We start from the raw sequence: 23826 nt of genomic DNA, 5'->3' as shown, positions 1-23826 counted from the left end.
CTTTTCCACTCCATCCTTTTGTCTGCATCTGTTGAGGCACAACTGCTTATAGCTTTCACACGATTCAGTAAAATATATATTGTGTAGTATTTGAAGTATAATTGTTTAACAGATATGGCTTTGGGTCGTCTGCTGTTATGTTTGAAAGGCCAAAACACACACACACATTTGTTGAATTGATTGCATCTAGCTCTCCATCTGCCTGTGACTTGCTATATAATCTTGAAAATTTATGAATTAGAGTAAGTTAATGGTGGAAAACCGCGGTATGCAGAGAGGCATTATTGTTAACTGTCAGCCAATAAACTAGAATCATCTGTCCAGCAGACATCTCATTACCTGGGCGTCAATACACGCTTTGCTGATGGATAAACAGAGACGGATTCATTTGCTTCAGCTAATTGTGGTGAGGTGAGGGCACAGTACTGCAGTGTGCAGATCAATGTCAGCCCTATTTCAACTGGTGGTGTTGTGTAGTAAGACATTTCATTGATAATAAAGGTGAATTCATGATATTAGACGTACTGGTTCGAGCCTGTGTGTGCCATTAATAACCTACCACAAACCTCATCTCGTGTCTAAGAACAATTGGAGGATTATGGGCAAAATGTAGTTTTGTGTGCCCACCTCTGTCTCTTATCATTACCCCATTGTGACAGTCTTACTCTTATCATTTTAGCTGTGAATATTATCAAACAGCAGGTCTGGAAAATCGTAAATATAACTGACTGCTGTGCAACATGGTCCAGTTTTTTCACTGGTGTGATATGAAAAATAGGTGTGTGTGTGTGTTTATGTGTGTGTTTGTGTGTGTTTAAAAAGCAGTCCATGCACCTTTGAAGGCTTGTTGTGGGTTTTGCTGGTTAAAAGAATGAATGTGCATAGAAGACAGGCCTTGGAGTGATGGGCTTCTGCTAGCTGTTGGGCTCACTTGCGTGTGGAGCCTGATGAAAGACCCTCTCCTGCATGAAAAGCGCTCTGCAGTGGTGGAAGGGGAGGGAGAGAGAGAGAGTGAGAGAGGGGGAAAAAAAACCCTCCTTGGCTTTGCTGGAGATCAGTACAAAAGAGAGAGAGGGGGTAGGGTGAAACAGGCCGACTGTCTGGAAAGTAATAAAACCAGGAGATTAAGGGGAGCAGGGAGTTCCTTTGGGAGCTTTGATTGATTCCAGAGAATTGGACTGGGACCCACATGCAGAGAGTCTCAAATTACTAATTGTGGGGTCCCCTTTTCTGAAATTATCTGTTTATCCAAAACACATTTCTTTGAGGCCCTGGCTGTGGCCAGAAGTTTTCTTTATCAAACTTTGCAAAGTTGCAGCTCCAACTTTCTGCCTGTCCCACTTGGTAAGAAAGGTGACGTAAAAGATAGTCTCACTTTTTGGTTTTGTTTGGAATAACCAAAGTTTTGCATTTTTTACCTTCATGATTTTCTGTTGCTCTCACAAGTATTAGTGTTTTAAACATTACCTAAATGTTTGACTTTTGTAAATATGTCTCTGTTAGAAGAATGTAAAATCCATTTAGGCTGTGTCTTATCTCCGTAATCCTGCTGGGAGGGAATTGTATGCTGATTGTCTCTCAGCAGACAATGCAAATAACTTGCTGAAATGTGTAAACATTTGGCAACCCTCACTGCTCTTACAGACCACTTTCCAGGGTTTTATCCTGACAGACCACCTCAGATCCAACACTGCCCAAGCTTGATAAACAACTGTTTTAAAACATGTCTAAATTCCTGTCTGTATACTGTGCTGCAAAGAACATATTTTTTTTTCTGTGTGGTTAATCCTACATCCTGGTTTGTGGGGAAAAGAAGTAGGAGGCCTTAAAGTTGAGTCTCTATGCATGGATTGCATGTTTTTCAGGAATTACCCGGGCACCCCCTCATTTCATTTTATAATCAGTAAGTGAAGTGTAGTAAAAGGCTTATGTACCTACCATTTACCAAATGAATTTAATCCATCCTTGTCTTTGGCTCTAAATAACCGAATTTGTTTTGTGTGTGTCATTTTGTGATGACTAGAGAGGAGGTAGATTGTGACCTATTCACTGATAATTTATTTATGGGCACCAGTCACTTGGCCAAGTGTTTAAATCATCTGATTCACTAAGAAACTGCTCCTCCATCTTTAGCATCTGCTACTTATCTGCTATGGTTATGTTGGAGCTCAGTTTTTGTTGTAGTACAGTGTTCTGATGTAAGCAATGGCATGGTGAGGTCGGCAGTTTAAGATCACAGTTGAAACTAAAAATTTGTTTGGGCTATGTTTCTGTTTGCTATATCAGCAGCTTAAGCTGCCTGTGCTGGGTTTTCAATAAATGACAGCAGTTATTGAAGTCAGTTGCTGTCTGTCACAGCAGCTTATCACTTGTAATTGGCACAGGAAAATGCAGATCAATATCCACTGAATAGATGGTATGCTCTGCATCTGTTGCTGCTGCTGCATCTTTTTGGGTGTTTGTTTGGAGGTTAGTGTACTAACCACATTTAATATTTAAGCCTTTATGTTTCAGCTAAATGTTCTGGTAAAACAGTATGACTGCTTTTATTACAATTTAACAAGGTTCTTCTGTTTGCTAATGTATTTCCTAATGTCAGTCTGCAGGTTTAATACTTATACATAAGGTAGAAGCAACTTGAATTCTCTCTTAGCACTATATACATATGTTTAATTGCTATTTAGCATGATGTTTACAACTGTTATTCTAGCTCCCATTGTTAGCCCCATGTGTGTTTGAGGCACAGACTGGCCCAGCTCGCTGGTTCTTGTTGTACTAAAGTGGCAGCTGTTTTGAGTGGAGAGCTGCCAATCTTACATCATAGTCTAAAACACTGAGTGGACCACGGACAAGCCCATGACCTCTCATAAGGATGAAATAGCCTTAATCAGAGCTGCTTCTAATGGGATGGTGCGGAGAAACATGAATAAAGTCTGCTTTTCCTGTCTCTGCACCGCAGCCTGTATATTACGTTCAGAAGCCGTGAAAGACTACCTTAGGGCAGTGTGAAGTTTTCCCCACATTTAGTTGCGTTTTTGCATATTAGTTCAGGCTTTCCTGGGTATGTTTAAAGTATGTATTGTTTTTTGTCTAATAAGCCTTCTACAAAGTAACTAGCTGTTCACTTAACTGAAAAAAGTTTTAAATCAGTTGTTGTAGAAGTATTCATAATAGGGAATTTATTTCAACTGCTGCTCAGTATTAGAATTGTTTAATACTCTCATCTGTGTGTTTGTGCTCTCTGGAGTAGTCACTCTGGGTGGTACCACACTTGGTGTTTGGTGAATGTGTCTACAACAGTGCAATATTTTTCCACAGTTTTCTTACAGCCCTTTTTGTACTTAACACCACATTTCTGGTGAAAAACAGTGAGCTCCAGCAAGGATTTGCCAGACTAAGCACAGGAGATGGCATTCATTGATCAGTACAGGCATACTAAATGAACATGCACTTGATGGTAATTAAACATAATAACAAAGTTACTGTTTACTTCACAATGTTCGAATATGATTATTGTAAAAAAAAAACTGAAAAGTTTTATTTCTGTTGGAAAGTGGTGAAAGCATTCTCCTCTGCCCTTCAGACACTGAGCTGAACCTAACCTTGGCTTAGTTCCATATTCACCACCATGGCAATTTTAATGTTAAATGTTTACGCATGTTTACAAATGTTTAGCAGCAGTTCCTGGTTCACTAAGTTCAGCATAGTGTTTTGTATGCGCTGGCAGAGAATAAAGATTTTTATTTAAACACTTTAACCACTTCCTCTAAGTGTCCAGAGACCAGGGTTATCTAGAAGGATTTTTATTTTATTTAAAATGATACAAAAGGGATTCAGGTGTTGTCCTGAACCATCAGCCCTTATACTTTAAAAGCTAGCCTGTTCCATGCTACGATTGGTCAGTTGACAAAAAGCAGCACACATCAAGTGTGCTCCCCTGAAGCAGAACTTCTCTCAGATTGAGAGGTGTTCCTGCTGTGCCTACAAAAAGATGTCAGATGTAGCACCTTTCCAATCTGGGTGCTGTCTGCCTTCTTTGTTTTTCGCTGGCCATTTGATGTACAAACAAGGCTGGGGAAAAAAAAAACGTACTGAGAACAAAGTTGAAAAAAGTCTAGCAGCCACAAAGCTGCCCATGTTGCTCAGCTCTGCGGTGACACTTTTGAGACTTTATCATAACCACATAGAAATCACATCAATACTACTTTTTATCTTTTATTAGAGATATTGTTGGAAATTATTTCCACTATTGCGTGATGTTATAAAAATAGAACCATATACAACATATTCACTTTACTGTGGTGCTGTTGTGCTCTCCAGGCTTCCATGATCTGATTGAATGATGTTAAAACTTAATGACTTCTGGGAGAGCAGAGACTTATCAGTTTCTGTGGAGCTGAGGCATATAGCAAAAGTTTAAGCAAATCATACATGGAAAAGACTGCAATTATGGCTACATGTCAAGAATTGCCTTTTTTTTTTAAATCTCTGTATTTATGATGCTATGACCTTATGCTATAAAGTGACTTTGGTCAAGCTCTGATGAACTAAACTGAACGTGTTCTGATCCAACATTGATGTGCAAAATTGCAGTGGACTCTGTGCATGGGGTTTATGGCTAACCAAAGACAGAACTGTTATTTTTTAATTGCAGAAACTAGTACGTCTGTCATGTACTAATTCTCTTACCAGTGTAGAACAGAAAACAACTTGTAAGTGAAAGTTGTATAAGTAGCAAGTATAGTAGTCTTGCAGCATAGCACGTTCTATAATATTTATGATTTGTTACACTGCAGTTACAAATAGTCATATTCTTTTGGACAGCTGGCATTTTCGAGTGTTTAACTGCACACAGAACTACAGTGCACATCATTTATAACTGCAGCATGACAGCAGCAAATGGCAGTGTATGATGTTAGATTTAGGTAGTGTACTGCAAGCAAAGGCGTGTTTTCCCCTGGCCAGGCATTCAAGCATAACTTTAAAGGAAAGGGCTTCCAAATGAATCAGTGGGACAGGGAAAACCTTTTTCCAAAAAAGATTTCTTCAAACGTTTGCTACTTTGGTTTTGCTGAGCTCTTGTAATGGCGCCTCCTGTTCATAGTGGCAGCTATGTAGGCTCAGGACGAATGCAAGCTGTGCGTGTCAGAAGACCCTGGACTAATGAGTTCAAGACTCTGTTGCCCTAGGGGGCATATTACAGGCATTTCCAAAAAAGTAAGATGTCTTGACGAACTCTGAATGCTTGAATTTCTCAAATTCTGTATTTAGTATAAGGGCATAATTATAATCCTAGTAGTCAAGCAGTAAAGGAATAACTTAACTTTATCTTGACATTTTTATTAAAAAATATAGTCTCAAACCATTTCTTTGTTTTTTTTTTGTTGATTGTAATCTTTGTAGCAAGTCAGCATCTTTCGATTGTGGAAAGGATATGGGATCTCTGGAGCGGTTTCGATATTGACAAAGGGATTTTCTACTAGTGCCATAGTAGACCTGAAGCAGAGAGAGAACACTGATAATTCTTACTTTCCATACTCGGGAGGACTCAAACAATGGGATAATGTACAGTAACTTGAATAGGAAGCAAGATCATTAAAGATGCAGTACAAACTTTATTCTGTGATTGTGAGCTACACAAGGGAAAAAGAGTCAAATGAAATTAAGTCAATTTATATTTAATGTAATTGAAAGTTGGCAGATTAAATTCCTAGGAGTAATCTAGGTTGTAAATTAACAGAGTGATCAAAGAGCCCTTTTGAATAAATCAGCGGCTTTCGACTTGTCCCTTTCAGGGTCCGCCACAGCAGAACATGTTCCGCACATTGATTTGGCTTGCGTTTTTACCCCGGGTGCCCTTCCTGCTACAACCTTCCCATTTTTGGGTTGTCCTTTGCGGCTTGGTGGGGCCATACCTGGTGGGGTGGGATTCGATCCCAAAGCCTTCTGCCACCCAATCCGATATTCTACCCATTGAGCCACCAGCCCTCCCATTGTGGCCCTTTTGAAGAACTTTTATTAATGGGTATGTTTTCAAATCTCGCTTAATCCAGTTTTACAAACAGCCTGGATTCCTCAATGTCCTTGAGCAGCTGCTTCACAAGTTGATTACATAAAATAAGCATTATTCATAAGCACTGATGTGGTCTTCTTATGAACCCCAGCCAATGGCAACATGACCTAATAATGTGTATTCTCCTATGCAGGACCTTAGACATATCAGGAGTAACACACTAATTATATAGTGATCTGTAATCTGGAGTCTGATCCTGATAGTTAAGGTTAAGAAGCTGCTGTTACACAGTTACGACTTCTATAGTATATTTTAGAACAGTATGCACATTTTGTAACGAAGTAAGATATTCTTCAAACATAGCTGGAGGCAGCTAGCTTAGTCTTAGCCCAGATAAAATTTATTCCTTTAAGTCTAAGAGAAAGATATTATGTTCATTATCATTGGTTAATGTTACGACCCTCCTTCCAAAGCAGACGGACAAATGTAGGTTTATTCCAATTGTGTATCTGATTTCATGGTTGGGTATGTCGTCATAATGGGCGGTTTCAACATTGCTCACACTGTGGTGAAGAATTCAGTAATTTGACAACACAGAAGAATCTGCTGAAGATCTCTGAGGTGCATTTTCAGAGGATGTCCAGATTGTGATGACTAAACCTGTATGTCTTCGTGCTGGTGTAGTTCATGGTGTGGTCCAGTTTTTAAGTAACTGTGCTTCAAAAGCAAGCAGCCAGTCAAAATTTAATGCAGCTATTGAAACTACAATGGTTATGTTTACAGTGATTGCCAAGAATGAACAGTGCAATTTGAACCTTGTTAATCACAAATTCATTTTATGCATCATGTTGTTTTCTGTTTAATATGGAGTTTATTTCATTTAAGTTGTCTTCATTGAAATGTTATATTGCTGGTGCTAGATCTGTCAATAATTGTATGTGGGAGAGCTCTTACATACACACTCAAAGTCTTAATCACCCATGTACACGTATAGCCTCTCAGCTTCCATTCAGTCAAAGGAACGTTTCATGTGCTGAAAGGGTGTGGGGGCAGTCAGTCACAGAGAAATGATTGTGAGCACTGCTCAGTTGAGCTGGTTGCCATCATCTTGTGCCCAGTCTGTGGCTCTTGGCAGCTTTAGATATGGTGGGATGTGCGTGTGTATGTTTGGGTGGGTATTTTTATTGGAGAATGCCACCCATCTGGAGTTGAACAGCTGTTCATCAACATGGTCTCCACACTTGAACTTGCTCTCTATGCAGCAGTGTGACTGTGAAAAAGCACATTTGTAAACTTCATGCCAGTGATTTGGTGTTTTCTACATATATTTTGAGCAGATAAAAAAATTAAGAAAGGCATGCATTGTTGTTCCTTTTAAAACTACAGATAAGCTGACACCTGCCAACTGTAAAGAAATTCTTAGTCGTGTGGTTTGGGCTTTTGTGCTTGTCAAAGAAGTTGCTTTCTGAAAAAGGACAGATTCCGATTGCATGTTTTACAACATTTGCATAAATTAAAACCTGGTACTTACAAAACGAAATAATCTCATGTCTTCTGGGAAGCCACAGTAAGATTTCTTTTTAATCTTTACATTGTGATTAAGTTAGTCTACTCTTTGCACATGCAACTCCATTCAGTACCAGTGCCTAACTTTGAAATTTCTATTATGGTGACTTTTCAGTAGTTGAAGAACTGCTGCAAATTTAGTAAGTACTGCCAGAACGCTTCTGTTTGAAGTTCCAGTATATTCTCCATAAATTTTATTTTAAAGTCAGAAACTGGCTTATCTGCTCTCTGTAGTGGAAATATGAAAATCCATGGAAATCACTATATTTTAAGCATAGTAGATGTAGTGTGTTTTGGCTTCAGCAAGAATATAAGTAGGTGTAGTTTTTTTTTGGTTCTGCACAGTACTTTTCCATGGCACTGTCTCAACATGCAGAGCTCGGTAGCATTCAGGATTGTTGAACCTCAGACATTAAGTTTAAACAATTTAGGGTTTAGCGTTAAGACCAATGGAGGCCGCTGTGCTAGTCAAGTATTTATCAACTTGTGTCTCAACTCTGCTTGGCACCTTTCCAGTTAACCTCCCAGGTTTTATTTTGACATCACCTGCTGCTATAGTGAACCCTGAACAAAATCTCCGGTTATTAATGTTTTTGCTGCTAAGTCTAAACTGAAATGGTTCTTTGAAAAGTTTTGCACTAGACAGAGGCCCCTTTGTGCCGTTGGGAGCTCCCCTTTGGCTTTGGGCTCTCTGCACTGCCTTCTCATCATGTTATTGGAGCCAGTTTCTCCTTAGCTGTGAGGTCATCTAAAGCTAATGAAGGTCGGGAGAGGCAGCTTAAATGGTAAAATTGCTCCCTTAAGTTGCTTTTTAATAGATTGAAATGATGTAATGGAATTGGCTCTTTTTTGACTCTATTCACAGTTAAATAGATGCGCTCCTTTTCTTTCATTTAAGTGTTACAGCTCTAACATAAAATAAGTGTAAGGCTGGCCATAGAGAATGCTAACTGTATGTTGCATTTTGATTTATAGTACAGTTGTTGTGATTCATTTTTACTGATAAAAATGATAAGTATAGGTGAAGGATTAGGACTTCTTTCTTTCTAGAAAACAGAAGCTTCATGATGGGTCTTTATTGCTACTGTTTTGCATTCAAGTTTTCAATATGACTGAATTGTTGTTCAGCTGGTTCCAATGTTTGACATGAGGACTATGCGACTAGGACTTTGTGGTGAAGAAAATGAGACCTCCTATCCCTCCTCAGTTATGCCTTTGCTTTCCCTAATGTGGGTTGTAGTCCTTGACCTTTTGGCAAGATGACACAGTGTCTGTTTTATAGAATGTGATAAATGATTAGGTTTTGCTGTGATGTGAATCTTAAGAGCGTGGGAAGAAACTTCGATTACTGACAGGCTTACACAATGCAAGAGGAGATTGCACAGTTTTCACATTGTGACATTATGACTCTAAGCATTTCCATTTTGTTCTCATTGTTAGGGTGCCTAAAAGGTTGATATTAATTTTCTTCACTTTATTTAGCCAACATTATGCTATAGCACTCCAGGGTTTCAGTCGTTCTTTGAATTAAAGAATGTGGAGGTAGAGCAGTAGGTTCTCAGATGCGAGCACTTCCACCAGTTTGAAGTATATGCAATGGGCAGTGATGGAAAGCAGCTAAATCAATTCCCTCTGATTGCTTAACCATTGTCCCTTGAACCTTGACTGACAGGCCACTCAGCCACAGCAGTAGCATGACTGCAGAATGGATGGCTGCAAGCAGGGAGCACCTGCAGAGGAAACGCAGGCGAGCAGCATTCCATCACAGGACCCTGAGACACAGATGTCATATGAGATACGAGGGACGTGTTTAGAGCGGGGGATGGGATGGAAGGGTGAATGGCAGGGTTCGGCATGGCGGGGCAGTAATGATGGGGTGGGATAGCAAGCCAGCTGCCACCAACAGATTCTTAATGAGGTGCCCCATCAAGAACACAGAGAGATGAACATTAATGTACAGTTAAACCTGTCTGTTCATTTATTTCCCCCCTTTATATTATGCTAGAATGAGGCGCATTAATTGGGAGCCAGACTTGAGTGTAGTCTTACCTGCTTCTTCTGTAATGGGGCTAAGTATAGCAGTTATTTTTATTATAGGTTTATGTGTCTAATATTGTTTTTACTTATTGGTTGATTAATCACTTAATCATAATTTTACACAGGTGAAAGTTTATTCTTACTTTGATCTTTGTCCAGTAGACAGAATGAAACCAAAACATATCCATTTACATTTACTAGGATGTAAAATACACAGAAGGCGCAAACTCCTGCTTTTCTTAGTTTGCTGTTTTGCTTTTTTTTTTATTTGATAATATTCAAGTTCTATTATATAATAATATTCAAATTATTGAATAGTTATTAAAATTGTTGCAGACTAATTGTTTAATCCTTTCTCACTAAGCAGTCCAGCCAAATGGGAAATGCGAAGACTTGAAATATGTGATGGGTGGTACAGTGTGGGGGTATTGGACATTCTCTTTGTTATAATTTTCATTTCATTTATTTAACCCAAGCCCTTGATTTCCTTTTTAGTAAGTTGTACAATCAACAATACAATAAAAAACATTGTGTGGATGCACAAAATGAAAATGTTTGACGTCTGTGATTAAATACACATACATTGCCTTCTAGAAGCCAAATTCAATTTTTTTAATTAAATGTAAAGCTTTGCTCATCATACATTATGTTTTCAATATGAACAATAGACAATGAAGGCATGTAATAACCATTATTGATCAAACTAATGTGTTTTTCTTGTGAAGGACATTGAGTTCTTGTATAAGCAACAATCCGATTGCTTGAATTATTGGTTGGGGAGAAAAGCAAAAGGCTTTTTCCGCTTTCATACTTCATTTACTTGAAGTGGGCTAAATTAGTCCTGAGTGCATATTACATGTGCCTCTTGCCGGTGCACCTTCCCTCACGGTTAATGTTTATTAATGTGTGTGTGTGTGTGTGTGTGTGTGTGTGTGTGTGTATCTCCTACCCAGTCGCTGCTGGCCAAAGCAGGCTCACCTGGGAAACAGGGTCACCTGGAGGGATAAAAGGTGGTGAAAAAGGAGCTGTCGGGTTTCTCTCTTTTTCTCTCGCACCACCGGCACAGATTATGTTTTTGTGTTGCAGAATTTTGATGATGTGTTAATGGCCAGTTGGGCTGGGAGTTGCCAGCAGCTATGTTATTGGTTTTGGTTTTGTTAGGTTAGTTGGATGATTATTAAGTTAGCGGGTGAAGCTGGAATCCGACAGACTATTGTGTGGCTTGTTCCCCGGGTTTACCCTGTCCTTTGTCTCTTTTGACCGGAGCTCTCGCTTACCTATGTTTTGTTACTCTCATTACATTTGTTTGAACTTTATCATCTTTGTTGTATTTTATATGTGTTCCTTCAAGCCATGGTGATATTAGGACTGTAACAGTGCATAAGCATGACATTCAAGCTTTCTGGACACCTGCTTAACAAATTAAATTGTGTGCATACATATATAAAGACACAGGGCAAGATCTTAACATATTTCTTGCAGTCTGTGTGTGCCATATGCTGTATAATATGGTAGTGAAGTGTAGCAAGTCTAAATGAAAATTCAGCCAGCATTATTTAATTAAGCAGGTGTGAAAGCAGCCTGATTCAAGTCAGTTTTGGAACTTCTTATTGGTCTATGTTCAGTGTGAAGTAGCAGTTCCTTCAGCTGGAACATGCTAGGGACCAAGCTGCAGTCTTTCATGTCAGAACTATGTCTCAACTATGAATTAATAATAAATGGTGGTGGTTTTATTAGCCACTGCTAGCCCATAGGGTGCTTTTTGTTGCAGAGTGACAGGGGACTTAATAATATTGCTCTCTAACCCAATAAGCCCTGAATCAGTTGAGCCCCTTTTCCCCTTCTTTGTCCCTCTTGCAATCCCCCCACAGTGCCACTGCATTCCCAGCCTGGCAGGCCAGTGTCTCTGGGCCAGGGCCATGTCACGCACCCTGTTTGGCCCCAAATGACTGTGGTTGTAGTTGGGGTGTCAGGGGTTCAAGTGCTCCCAGTGGGGCCATGCATGGGATGCCTAGTGACGCCATGGGCCAGTCCCTGTGCTGGCTACTTAATTAATTTCTAATGAGACCTCGCAATAGCTAGTCTCTTGGCTCTTGCTCACGATTACTACCCTTTCCCATTCTGGCTTTCTCCCACACAGACTTAAAATGAGAGGCAAGCAATGGATAGTGAAGTGCTCCAAAAACATTCGTCATGTGCTAGACTGAGGTTTAGTGTGGATTTTATGGGCTGTCTGTCCTCTAAACCCACACGTACCTGTGGTTCATGTGCATCCGGTTAAAGCTTATCTGTGGTAATCCATTCATATATATATATATATATATATATATATATATATATATATATATATATATATATATATATATATATATATATATATATATATATATATATATATATATATATATATATATATATATATATATATATATAAAAATATATATATATATATATATATATATATATATATATATATATATATATATATATATGTATATGTATATATATATGTATATGTATATGTATATATATATATATGTATATGTATATGTATAAATATATGTATATGTATATATGTATGTGTGTGTGTGTGTGTGTGTGTGTGTGGCATCAGAAATATGGATGAGAAGCTTCCTTAATCACTTTTTCTTTAAGAAATTTTATGTAAATATACTGTTGACCTACCTCTTTTGAGATGCATTGGTAATGCACTTATACGTTGCATTACAAAGATTTTTCATATGAATATTAATACATTTGTTTTATGCATTTAAGATAGACATTCTGTTTTGATGCATTTAGCATAGCTTATTACCAATGCTAGAGGCAGAGGAAACAGCTAGTCTCCCTCAAAAGACTTTACTACTGTAGTTTATTAAAGCAGTTTAAGGTCGTCACCTGTATGTCAACGAGTCAGCTAGTTTTTGTTCAGATGTACAAAATTGTCTTAACTCAAAAATCATGGCAGGACTTATTTGCTGGGCCCTCTTGCTTTTGGCAAAATCATAGTTGCAGGTTATAAGTTAATTGTCTTTTTTAAATACAATGTCTTATCCTTTTTCTCAACACATGCTATATACACATCTGACAAATGTAAATCTGACAGCTGCCCGTCAGATTGACAGATTTTATATTGTTTTAGACGAGCTACTATTCTCAGAAATATTTATAGTTAAGAGAACAAGTCATTTTCATATTCAGAGATACTTAATTTAGACACAGTGTCCATGTGTTGTGGGTTTTCTGGTCAACACAGTGGCAGTCTGTATTGATAAGATGTCTTGAGGGGAAACAATTGTGTGAGATGCAGGAAGCCATTAGGAAGCCAGGGACTCATGTCTCTTCCTGCTGAGTAAATAGTGTCTGGGCCTCCCCCCATTTCATTCACTTTTGAATGAGCTGAGCACTTTTAACAAAAAAGGCAGGAAATGAACTGTACTCACACAGGAGCGTGCACGATGCTTATTGTGTTCCTAATTGAGCAAACTAGGTTAGCCTATAAAAGCATTGTTTTTGCTTGATTAGTCAAAAATAGCTAAAAGGTAGTGTACAGTAGGTGTGATCTAAACAGCAGCTAATGTGGCAATATTTCATTGCACAATTCTATTGCTGTTTCTGCCACATCCTAACTGAGGCAGCTTGTGTAATATTGGAATGCCTGAATACCTAAAGCAGGGTTGCATTACTTAAAAAACAACAGATCCAACATGTCACCTGATGCTGTGGTTCTGTGTGTGCTGTTCAAAGCAATAGCAGTTCTCAATGTTGACTTGTTTACTATTTGCCAGCCTAACCTGGGTGCAGCATCCTCATGTTTCTCGGTGGAATGCAGGTGTGAATCAAAGCCAGACAGTGCTACTTTAGTTGGAACCGGAGAAGCCCTCCAGGGAAAAGTCCCTTTGTCCTTGAGTGTAGACCATAAGCGTATTTGAGCTGACCTGCATTCAGAGAAGATTGGTAATGTAGTCGAGATTGAGGTTATGTTTACTTCCAGCCCTTATACTAATTAGAAAAAAAAGTTAGGGTTTGTGCATGAGGCTGTAATGTCTACCTGATTAGCTTTTTTCTTCATGGAGCATTTGCTATGGCAAAGATGGCATGTGCTAATTATAAACCAAGAATCAAATAAACTAGTTTTAATTTTCCCTACTTGTTTCATTGTTGGGTAAGGAATCAGTGGTTATCTGGCGCATATTTTGTGCTCAGTGTAATTGGTTTTTGGTTTACTTCTAGATTAAGTGACTACTAAGCAGGTCAGTATAAAGGATTTTACCAGATTAATTCCAGGAGTCCAATCTGACTGGGCTGGCCACTCTCTCTGTATCATCCAAAACATCTGCCTTACCTGGGATTTGCTAGCATATGAAAAGGAAATGAGATCAGAGGTGGTAACAAATCCCACAGCATAACCTCCCTCAGAAAAAATGACACACACACGGCATCGTCAGTCATCAGCTGCTCATATCCTCTTTTCCATAAATTGATTTGGGGTAGGGCATTGAGAGATGGGGTATTTAGATTGATGCTTTTTAAATAATTGCCAATGTCACTTATGTCATGAATTTTCTATATTGGCCTTCTGGTCTCTTAACAGTATTTGATGGAGCTTTGCAGTGACTTCTGTAGTGGTCAAAGAAAAATCTGCTCCAGCGAGGCCATCTTCCCTTTGTTGTATTGCATTTAGCACTGAATATGTTATATTTCACACCAAGAGCCACTACCCATTCACACTATGTCCACGGACTGTCTGGTTCCTCATGTCCCAGCAGATTTGTAAGCAACTAATTCAGGAGCTGTTAAGTGATTTAGCATCTGTTTTTTTATAGGGCCCTTGTGAGCCCAACTGCTCTCCCCCTCATATTGTTGTCTATGCCTGTGGCGTCAGGACTTGCTTTTGAATTTCAATCAGCTTTGGATGTATTGTTGAGTTTATTTGAGGGGGTGGGGTGGATAGGTTCCTAGCATCAGTAGTAGTAGTAGTAATAACAACTGGTTGTGTGTGTCAGTCACATATTCAGCGTGACCAATGGCCAGCTCATTGGAGACTACTTGGTGTGTTCTCAGGGGGCACAAGGCTTTAACTGCTGCCCGCTGGGCGAACCCTGCCCTCCATTCCTAACACCCTCCCATCGTCATCCTCCTTAAAATGAGGACACAGGCAGTATAATCAATAACAGCCTTAGCCAGCCGCCTCCTTCTTTCATTGCCTTCCCCCATCCGACTCCTCCTCTGGTCAGCCAATCCCTGGTTTCCATTTATCAACACTGTTTGATGTTGGCTTCATTATTCTCTGTCAACTCCTTGACACCTCGATGTGTGTAATTGCATTAGATTTGTCATGGTGGTGCAATTGTTTGGCCTGCCCCAACTGGTATTGGGCCAAAGGCCATCTATCCATGTACCTCCAGAAATTTCCATTTGTCTTGCACAGTTTTGGTTAAGCAGTTTCTCCAGTATCATAACATTCTTCATTCAAGACCATTCTTATTGTTTTGAACATCTTTTTGCTTTTACCATGCAGTGGAGCATTAAGTGTTACGATTACATTAAAAATCGAATTCCACAGCCGGCGTGACAATGAGTGGAAGTGATGGAACACTAATACAAATTAACACGCACTCATTCAGGGAAAATGCCTGCAACATAGTCACACTGTGAATTAGTTCTTGAAAATACTACTGGACATGTGTGGGACTTGTGCTCATTAGCAGTTTATTTCTTGAAGAATGTGCTTGGAATCAAGTGATTTGATTATAACAATCTTTATTAACCCCACATGGAAAGCTTAGGTGTGAGAGAGATCACACCTAGGCAAGTGTGATATGTTTTACTTAGATGCTGGATATAGAAATCAATATAAGAACTGGAGATCTATTTGCACACTTGAATCAGAGCTTTATTGTCTATGTGGCTTTTGTCTCATCTAATCCAGTCATAAACTAATGAGAGGTAATTTCCCTTCCCTGCTTGTGTGTAACATGGGAGAGGAGACAAAGATGGGGCACAGAGAAGAGTAGAGAATGGGAAAGTCTTAAGTGGCACAGTGAGAGAATCTGTCTTTGTCGATCATACACGCACTAGACCTTGATGGCCACATTAGATCTCTTTCTCCATACACCAAAACTATCATTAATAATGGATACAGCACTCTGGCTCTTTTGCTTTCTCTTCCCTCCCCCAAGCATTGCCTCTGAAGGCGTATACCCATCTTTCCCTTGTTCCCGCTTCCCTGCCTCCATCCTGTCCTACCCTTGCCTTCCTCCCCATTTCAGCTGGGAGACTGCTAGCCAGGAGCCACAGCAGGTGTCCATACATCATCATGGCGGCGGCCACACAACCTGCAGCACCCAAACAGTCATCAGGCAGACAGATCCACCTGCCTGAAAAAGAACATTGTTGAATAGTTGAGTGTGTTTGTTTTTTGTTTTTTTTATAGCAGTAGGTGTTATCTGAGTTTAGATGATGACAATGACAACAATGACAAATGAATGACAAATAAATTCTGTAGAGATACTGTGAATGAAATGAAGCACATGCAGGCAATTGTTTACACTCTTCTGCATGCGCAGTGGAGAAGAGGCTTGTTTTATTAAGAATCTTTACTGTGTGATTGTCACTTCAGCATTGGATCTGTCATTTGAAATGAGATTACAGTGCCTAAACATAAGCTTTCTCAAGCTTCAATCCTTAAATGCTCAGCTTGTACTACAGGATGAAATCCTGTACCCAACATCTAGAGTTTATCATATGTTTTATCTACATCTATAAATCTAGGAATCCACACAAAAGAAAAAAAAGCAGTATTCTTATCTATTAGTCTAACACATCAATCATGTTTTATTTTGATATACTATCAGGTGACTAAACAACAGCAAAAAAGCAGATTTGCAAACCCTAGAAAAACACTAAACAGAGTAGTCTTACCTGAAGTTCCTTTTTGTCCTTATTTGCTTGAACCATACATGGTTTCTGCTATGTGTTTTAGATTGGTAATGTAGCACTACATCCTGTAATGCTGATGTGTAGTGTGTCACCATCCCCAGGGAAGTAATGATTTGCAAAGTGAGGAATACATTTGGTTTTAGGTTTACTCAGAGGTATCACACAATATAGGACTCTCCTCCCATCTATATGATAACATCTATATGATAACATCTATATATAGATAACCATTATATAAGTAAACAGTTTTTTGTTTGCTGTTGAATAATTGGTGACCATTTCCTTCATGGTAACCAAATTATAATTTCACAAATACCAACTATTTGTGAAATTACCAAATGTGTTTATGCTCCTTCAAAGACTGCTAAAGCAAGTAACACCACGCCAAGGATGCTGTGAGGGTATGACATGGCAGTTTGGAGTTTCAGGGTTTTTAAGTTAGGAGCATTGCCCATCGGAATTTGTTTTGCCTTTCCTCATGGGAGCTTTCCCCCCTCCTCACCCAAGGCGATCTATCTTCCTGTCATCCTATTGATCCCTCTCCAAAGCTCATTAATATGGAGAAAAGACCACTGAGCCCGCGATGGGAGGCTAGTGGCTGCTGTTTGACATTGAGAAAGTGTGTAAATGGAACAAGGGGAATGATTCATCGAGCCCAGAAATATTTTCTCAAAGCCGGCATACGTTCCATCTCCACTTCAAAATGTCGGAGTCACAGGGAAGAGCAGGCTTTCATGAACGCCCTAAATTCAGGCAGTCATTGACATATGAGTGTAAATACATTTGCAATATCATTTCTGTGCAAACAGTTTTGAAGATGTTGAGATGTTTAACCTTGTGCACATTTTGACAAAACCCTTTCACAGGGAGAGTACACAGAAACAAGGGACTTTAATCTCATACTATCAAGTGGTCTTGCAGAGCTTAAGTCAGCTTGAAATCACTCAAGTGAATGTCAGCCTGTTATCTATTGGAAAGCACTCTCCCTTTGCAGTTTGCTTACAAAATGTGAAGGGGGGGCAGCCTCAGATGCATTTTGATTTGTAGAGTTGGCTGAAAATTAAACTGATTTTCACTGAGGAAATTGCAGGTAATTTTTTTTTCTCAATTTTTCTATCCAATGTATTTTAATTTGAGCTTCATTTACATTGATATTGAATTTGTTGTGTGCCATATGCTCCCCAGTGTTGTCATGGGTTACAGGCTGGACTCATCATTTCCTTTTTTGGAGGCCGCTGTGAGCATTCGTTCATTCATTTGTTTTATATGATGAAATAAGGAAGGAAGGGGCTTCCTCAGTCAGTAGGTAAATGTTAAGGTAAAACCACATTGGTAACTTTGTCCACTGTTCCATTTGAGTTTGCCATATGGGGGGCAAACATCAAACAGGTTTTTCTATTCATGTCATGTTGCTCCAGCACAGTGTTTAATTCTAGACCTTGTGCGCTTTCAGACAATACAGCTTGCATCCATCCCAATGAAAATTACTTTGGGCAACAATAAAATGTCCTTCGAGCACTCGGATAATCAAGAGACTTCTGTGTGGTAATTCATAGCAAAGTTTACGTTTACCAGTTGCTCCTAAACTTGTTAGTAAATCAAGGCCATTATGAGGTGCCAGAGAAATTGTTCATTAATAAGTGCTATTCCTAGTCAAGTGGCACATGGAGCACAAGGGGTCAAGCCCGCCTTCCATTCATTATACCTCATCTACTTCCTAGTAAAAGGCTCCTAGCCACTCAGCCACAGGTCGCCATGGAGACCTAGGAGAGGAAGTGGACTGTGGGGTGGGGGTCGGGGGTTGGAGAGCGGTGCAGACAACCATTAGGAGCCCATACCATCGTAATTAATGATCATCCCACTGGCTCGAAATCAGGGCCCAGAGAAAAACAGACACACAGAGCTCACTCTCTGAGAGCAAATGTCAGAGTGGCAAGAAATATGTCTGTAGACTGGAGAGGGGAGCTGAGAAGGTTTTTGTTATGGCTTGAAAATGCTGACAGGATTCCTTAAAAACTATAATGTTGCCCAAGGGGAGAAAATAATGGACGTAAAAATGATTTATAGTCAGGATGGATGGTTGAAACTGTGTAGAAAGAAATAATAGTTTTTCATTTGCATAAGCATCCCTTTACACACGTCCATCTCCTTTTATTGAAGGACAAAATAATTGACAACAACGTACAAAGCCTGGTTCTTATACGCTTTTGCCCACTCTACACCTTTGACTGCTGTCTATCTGGCTGCTCTAAGATAATCACTTGTCCAATTTAGTTATGAACGCTGTTCACATTGCAAATCCGAAGCTCACATTATAGGGTTTGTAATCAAATCTGAGGTTTGCTTGCCTTCAGGGATTTTCAGTCAGCTGGCGAGCCAGGCAGCCAATCAGCCTGCCACAGGAGCTTTGAAGACCAAACCACCCATCTAAACTCTCTGTGCTGCAAAACCAAATACAAAAGCAGAGCAAATAAAAATGCAAACAAATGCTGCATAGATGCCCATGTTTGAGACATCTACGTGGCGTTCAAGCTTAAGACGGCACACAGAAAAGAAAGTAATAGGTGTCTTTACTTGTCTGGGTTTTTTTAAAGCCCTGTGATATAAAAATGGGATTCTCATCTGCAAAACTGTGTTACCAGAGACACAAATTTCTGTAAGCTCAGTTGTGCTTGTTTTAAACCTATTTTATATACTTTTTTTTGTCATTTTGGGAAAGATACATAAAATAAATTAACATACCCTCAATTTTCACATTACTCTGTCATTGAAATTTTATGTGCCAGTGTACCAGAAGTCACTGTGTCAAATAGTTTTTTTTGCATTTTTATTGAATGTTTAAAATAATTTAAAAGCGTAATTCATAGCTGTAGCAGATTTAGTTTGCAAAGAATGAAACATGATGTGGAGCAGCGGTCATTTTATTCCGAAGTATCAGGGCTCTAACTAGATTCATGGGTTAATTAGAAATTTGTATTCAGCAAAGGCTTCCATTATTTTAGAATAACACACAATAATACAATGTAATCTACATTAACAATCTAAAGAGGATTTAGATCTCACTTTCATGCCATTGTTGGATTTCAGTCTCTTGGAATTCATTGCTTACATACAGTAGATCCAGGTAGTAATTCAGGCTGTGGTGGTTGTTATTCAAGACATTACTACTGAGGGATGCATTATCCTCTGTGCCATGGCGGCAAATTCTACCATGTCAGTCACCCACCAACTCATCCCACAGGCGCTATCAGTGCTCATCCTCTCACAGGCATGCATGTACACACTGTGTCCTACTCTCTTAATCCGTCTCTCTCCCCCTTTCTGTCTTTCTCTCTCTCCCTGTGGCTGCACCTCTTTAGAGCAGCACACTTTCCCTGAGCTTTACCTTTCCTGCCCAGTCCACCCCCTCCCCCCTTCTCTGCTTTCTGTGCTATCAAAGTCAGTGAAGAGTATTATCACCTAGGAACCATCCTAGGCTAATGCAACCCAAACTAAACACACTAAAACGCTCATACAGTATTTACACATAGAGAATAACCAGTCTTATCAGTGGCCACTGGCATCAGACCTTTAATTAATTTAGTCATTAACTGAATCCCATTACTCCTACTGCCATTACAATGCCATGATGTCTCACCCTCATGGATGGAAGACACTGCCAGCTTAACTGTATCATGCACACAAGCACACAAAAACACATACATGCAGACACCAGTTCCTTTGCTTTGCTTTCGCTGTCATCCATTTACATCCTAATAATACAAGCAATTCCCTGTGCCATCATGTGACCTTTCACACCACTTTGCCAATCACTCTGATCGTGTTTAGGTTTGTGCAGCCTACCTGCCACCATATAGAGGGATGAGAGGGGAGGGATGATGGATAGGGATGCAGACAGGCAGGGTGAGGAAGTACAGGAGAAGAATAAGAAAGGAGAAGCAGCAGGGTTATTAAGTGATAAGAAACCACATGCCACAAAGAGGTGAGTTGAGAGAAATAGAGCTGGAGTCTTTACACATCTCCATTTGTTGTATTATTTTATTTATTTCCCTGCCTCCTGAAGTGTTGCTGCAGCCCTGGGCTACACGGGAACCACTGCTGAAGCTGTTTACTAGACTCACCAGCTCATTTCCTTTCGAGGGAACTGCTTGTGGCCCAGCCCCTCTCATGCCTGATACCGATTTCCCTCCTGCTGCTCACCCTTGTCTGTCTCTGTTGCTTTCTTCCCCTCTTGCCACAATGATCTCTGCCACAGCAGGCTGTGGTGCACAGCAACTAGACTCCATTTTAAAATCCCAGTAGTCTTGTTATGGCTTTCTAACTAGTTGAGAAAGTGATCTTAAATCAAGTCTTAGTGATTTAGCTCTCCCAGTTTAGATTTCTGTTGTCTTTTCTTTCCTCTAACCACTTATGAATACAATTTGAGTGTGGTGTGTTGTGTTTGAGTTTTGTGTTTTGGGTACTGTATGCTCAGGACTCAAGGGTTTGAGTCGGGTTCACCGCTTACAGTGCTGTTTAACATTATCCTTGCATCATACTGCAGATAGTACAAAGTTGGGGTGCCCTGTTGGTGCAGGTCCTTGTTGTTAGAATCCATCACAGTATGTCGACAAGTGTCTCCCCCCTTTACAAGTGTCTTTACCATGTATTTGGTAAACTACTAACAATATGCAAAAGTAAGAATAAACAGTATAAACTAATAGGGCTGAGACAATATGATATGTATACTGTGACAATTAAAAAAACATTAATTGTTGTAACATTAATTTGCTCCATCGTTTATATTGTTGTTTCGCAAATCGCACTTTTTTTGAAACGACAAGGCATCTTTGCTCAATACGGTATGGATGCAGCAGTGTAGCAACACAAACCCACACTAAGGACCGTGAAGGTGACACAGAACGGGGTAATTCAGAACACTTTCTCTTCTTGTACTAGTTCAGTTCACATTAGATTGCAACACAGCTACAGTTACTGTGAGGCTACTAGCAGCTACCAGCAACTTTTAAAGTGGAATGTTTGCTTACGCCCTGCTTAATGCATGAATTCACATTGTGAATCAGTCTGCCAACCTTTTAATACAACATCTTTGACAATTGCACATTTTTATTGCTTCTTTTGCACAATAAGCACTTTACTGAAGAATGGATCTTCAAAAGCTTTCAAAAATGTAAATTAAATACAACTGGATTATGTAAATCATTCCCCTTAGATGGAGGAAAAAAGTGGCAAATCCTGAGGTCTCTGCTCTGGCGGCACCACACGTGCCCACATCAGACTCACACCAGTCTATTAACGACTTGTATGAGAATCATGTTATACAGTACACAGACAGTCTATGAAAGACAGCCACAAAAGTGTGCTGTAAATTGTGTGACATTGTTAACAATTTGTATCTCCATTCTAAGCATAACTCGTGCATGTTTTGGTCAAGGATAGAATCAAATTATATTAAGAAATCAGTCTTCCTAAGTCACATTTTATTGAATTTACAGAAAATCCAATGTGATATATATCATTATCTGGGTATTAAATGAACTATGCCAACATATGAAACTTTGGTTATATCGCAGAGCCCTAGAATTTAACTAAAGGAGGTAATAAAGTTCCCCTACTTCCCTTCAATAAAGTCTTTAAAAGTGACATAACACTCGATGTGTAGGCAATCACTTATGGTGCCATCTGACATTCTGCACAATACATATCATCCAAGCTTATTTCCAGCACGTGTCAAGATCTGTGAAACTTACAGCATGTATTTACCTCTTCTCTCTTCACCCCAACTGTTCTTTACCATCAGCCACCACTAACCATATATATATATATATATATATATATATATATATATATATATATATATATATATATATATATATATATATATATATATATATATATATATACACACACACACACACACACACACACACACACACACACACACACACACACACACACACACACACACTACATACATGTATGTTTTACTACCTTCACGCCTCCTCTTCTCATGCCCTTTTTTTTAATTCTGTCTCCCCCTCTGTCCTCCACACCCTTGCCCAGGGGGCTCCATAAATATCATTTCATCCTGCACAGCCGCTGACATGTGCAAAGCGCCTACGATAAATAATTTACTCCCTTGGTGCAGGGCAGGCAGACTCTCCTGCTTAGGAATTCAACATGAGTATGTCTACATTGGGGTGGAGGGCCTTGTGTTGGAGGGGGTATCTGATGGTGATAAAACACACAATCATAAAGTTTACATATGGCACAACTGACTTCCTATACAGAATTGAAATTTCTTATCAGAAGGTGTGAACTTAGTTCTCAACATTGATTTCTCCTCCCTGACCAGTCGACAAGCGAACCAAAATGTCTTTACTCTCATCTGTTGGCTTTGTGTCTCCTACTACTGAACATACAGTACATCTTTCTGAACCAGTAAGAATCCAACATCCTGCTGTCATATTTCCTTAGCATTCACAGTATGCTGAATTCAGTTGATCCAGGGTTTGTACAGAGTTTTAGCTGCCCTTTTAGAGTACTGGTGTTCTGATTTATTGATGATCCTTGGTATTATTAATGGCAGTCCTTAGATATTCAAGGGCAGAGAGAAAGAAAGAAACAGGTAGTAAGTGGGCTTTGGTGGAAGCTTTGAATTAAGACTGGGAAGTCAAATTTGGCATTAGAAAGACACATTTCATTTTGGTAGTAAGGTTTCTTTTCTTTTTTTTAAATTTTGACTAGCAGAATGTGTGATACTGTAGCATATATGGGAGTGACAGATGGAGAAGCAGTGTAGCCCCTGAAACTGTGTTTTCTGTCAGGTTGTATGAGCATTGGTACACATGTCCTTATGTTCGCCTGTGTTGTATGGATAGTGATTGTGTGTTTGTCATTGACACTACTTGTCTGGAGCTCCCTAACCATGTACCCTTATATTCACATGAGCCCTTGGCTTGGCTGCTTTGTTCAAAGTTAATAACAGTTGATTTTGGAGTTTTCTTCTCAGGGACCAATTGTATACAGTATGTATAACATGGTATTTCACAGCAAAAGTCCACCATTTAGAATTTAATTTTGAGAGTGCAGGGTCCTTCTAATTCTGTTACTTTAAACCATGTTTTATCTTTATTAAGACTGCGATAAACCTTTATTTAATACTGTAAATTAAACAACTTGATAGCTGTACAGCACCTTCAACAGTCTTAGAAAAAGCCTCATTACCAATGTGCAATTTATTGTGATTTCACATTTAGATTCTGTAC

General features: G+C 39.4%; 1 protein-coding gene across 18 annotated transcripts in view; it reads left to right on the top strand.

The window, feature by feature from the left end:
- Nucleotides 1-23826, top strand: part of neo1a (neogenin 1a) — a 134684-nt gene that overhangs the window by 1037 nt on the left and 109821 nt on the right. The gene's annotated exons all lie outside the window — the stretch shown is intronic.

The sequence above is a fragment of the Channa argus genome, chromosome 2 (genome assembly GCF_033026475.1).
Source record: "Channa argus isolate prfri chromosome 2, Channa argus male v1.0, whole genome shotgun sequence".
Lineage (NCBI taxonomy): Eukaryota > Metazoa > Chordata > Actinopteri > Anabantiformes > Channidae > Channa > Channa argus.
Note: the sequence above shows the minus strand (reverse complement) of the source record. Positions and strands in the feature narration are given on the sequence as shown.